Source organism: Lepisma saccharinum, chromosome 6, assembly GCF_977018435.1.
Source record: "Lepisma saccharinum chromosome 6, izLepSacc3.1, whole genome shotgun sequence".
Classification (NCBI taxonomy): domain Eukaryota; kingdom Metazoa; phylum Arthropoda; class Insecta; order Zygentoma; family Lepismatidae; genus Lepisma; species Lepisma saccharinum.
Window position 1 is genome coordinate 31365915 of NC_139234.1, and position 2722 is coordinate 31368636.

Consider the following 2722-nt stretch of genomic DNA (forward strand, 5'->3'; position numbering starts at 1 on the left):
ACATTAATCTGCTATCTTAGCCATTATAATCCAGAAACGTTACAGATTAAACTGAAAATGAGTTAGCAAAATGTAGATAATTAGCTAACATTATGATATCTCACAAATACCACTTGGAGCAATTCCCAGGTGTCACTGGTAATTCCATCACACACCGCTGGTAATTCCGTCACGGTGATGTACAGCCATTCCATGAACATTGCTGTACATGTAAGTGTTACACATGTGAGTAGTATCAAAACCTACCTTCGCAGGAAAAGTTTTACTTCCGTGTATCATTAACCCACGTTTTTATGCGAAAAAAACTTAAAAATTGTGACGAAATTACCATTTTGCCTTGTGTATTAAAAGACATGTATATCTCAGTTTACATACATACAATAACGTGGCGAAATACACAGATTTGTTCTTCTAGGGCACATTAATCTTACCGTACTATCATATTAGTTCCTTCTTGCCATATACAGTGAGTTCATGAATCGTTGAAATGCGCTATTAACATATCATGGCATGTGTATTGCGGCCATCTTGAAAAATACTGTTTCTAACCACCTGCCGTATTGTTATAATGAAACAACGGCATGTTCCATTAACTACAAGTATAACTCTTATATAATATCATCTTCATTTTTATGTACAAAGCTTTTCAGTTTTTGGACTGGAGGTTGACATTTCCGTGGAATTGCCCATAATTAAACACGTTCCATCCTCGAAGTAAAGGTTTTCCATATTCTAAATTATCTTGGAAACCAGGTAATATTTTCAGCTCTGTATCCAGAGGGTTGGTTGTGATCATATGCTTACACCCTTTGACCAAAATTTTCAGAAATAAAGAAAAAGAAAAAGAATGATAAAGGATTAATGAAAGAGGATAAGATTAACTGCTACAAAAAGGTATAAACCCAACCTTATGAACCCTTTGCTCGGCACGCCACAGTAACTTTCGTAACCTGAATTGGTGTACGTGCATAAATGTTATTTATTTATATCTTTAAGAAGTAAAGTTCTTTTCAAATCAGCCCATTGGTAAACACTTTCGATATCATACATTGCCCTCGACATATTTGAGCTAAGTGTTTGATTAAAGCAATCCGTTGTCTACTTTCCTACGTTATCAAGAGATAAGTAACTATTCGTTCAATATTATCATTTCAACCTTACACGTGACAACGTGATAAGGGGATCGGTACCTGTTCGGTTTGCTCGAAAGACGAGTTCAAAATATTTCACAATATGTTCACTTGTACAAAGTACAATGGATATACGTTTCCGTCTCTTCGTATTGCAAATTCTGTTCCACTGAAATAAGTGTGAATTTGTATTCATGGAATATTGATGAGTAGCGTGTGATCAAAGGTTTTGGGCATTAAACTTGAGTAATAACCTGGAGACACAAAAATGCGTCTTCGTATCTGTGTGGCACATTAGGCCAAAAAACGAACATAGAGTTAGAAGTTAGAACTAGGCCAGTCATTGAATAGTGTAGGATCAAAATTATCGCAAATGAAAGTCTAATAAATCAAGAAAAGTTAGTTTATACTCTCTCTTTTCAAATTAAGTTGAGGTTAATTAAACCACTTTTGAAGGAAAATGATAAGCAAAAGTTTGTTTCAAGTGCTCTTTACTGTCAGATAAATGAACTTGCAGGTTACTAATATTTCTTTCCGACTGAACACTGTCTATGTAAAACCTTATTACTTTACGCATCACAAAACGTTACATTTTCAAAGAACGGCAGTTTAAGTTTTCTAGAAAGTTAAAAATAATAATAATACTGGGCCTGGGCGTTACTTGGGACTTTACTTTGGGGAGGGGCCAGAATCGAATAGTTTTCCATCCCATAAATAAGTGTCCAGGGCTATTTTGCTAAATAACTGTTCCGTTTGAAATGTCATAAAAATTAACGTTTCTTCCCAGAAGGTTAATGAAAAACCTTAACCTGTAAATTTTAACAAATGTGATAAATTTTGGGGGCAAGTGCTCCCCTTGTCCCGCTAAGTTACACCTAAATGAAACCAGGAAAAATGTATGGGTTTCGCATTACAAACTTGAAAATTGACGGGATTGAAAGTAAGCACATTATTTAGAAATACTCACGACGTTCATTTATGTAGAAACGAAAATAATCGTTTGTTTATTGACAGTATTTCAGATAATTTCTCTTTTGGATAATAAAGTCAATGGTTTAAGGTAAAGGTAAAAGTTACTCCATGATCATTGCACCTCATATGTTTGAAGGTGCAGAGGCGATGTGCATATAGTGCCATTTGTGGAGGTGATGCGATCATCATCACGCTCCTGTCTCCTTTACCCCCAAGTTTGCTTCCAAGTATCTGTTTATTAGAGGCTAGGTGAATCCCAGATTTCCCGGAACACTGCTGGAAAAATTCCCACCTGAAATCAGCCACCCCTGGAATCAAACCTGGATCTGCTGCGTGGCAATCGGATGCCCTACGAAATAGACCACTGCGATTCCAATTAAGTGGTTTACTTGCAAAAATCAACAGAAGAGAACATCCAATCAACTTTATCATTTAAGCACAGCATATGATAACTACATGTACTGTTTCCTTAAAAAATTCAAGGGACATAATTTATTATCAAAGTGCTGAAGTAATCATATCAGCCTACAGAACAATAGAGTAGAATCAGGAACAGAGTCCAAGTTACATGCTGTTACGTAATCCATTTCAAGTGCTCATTCCAAGATTGTGTACAGCCT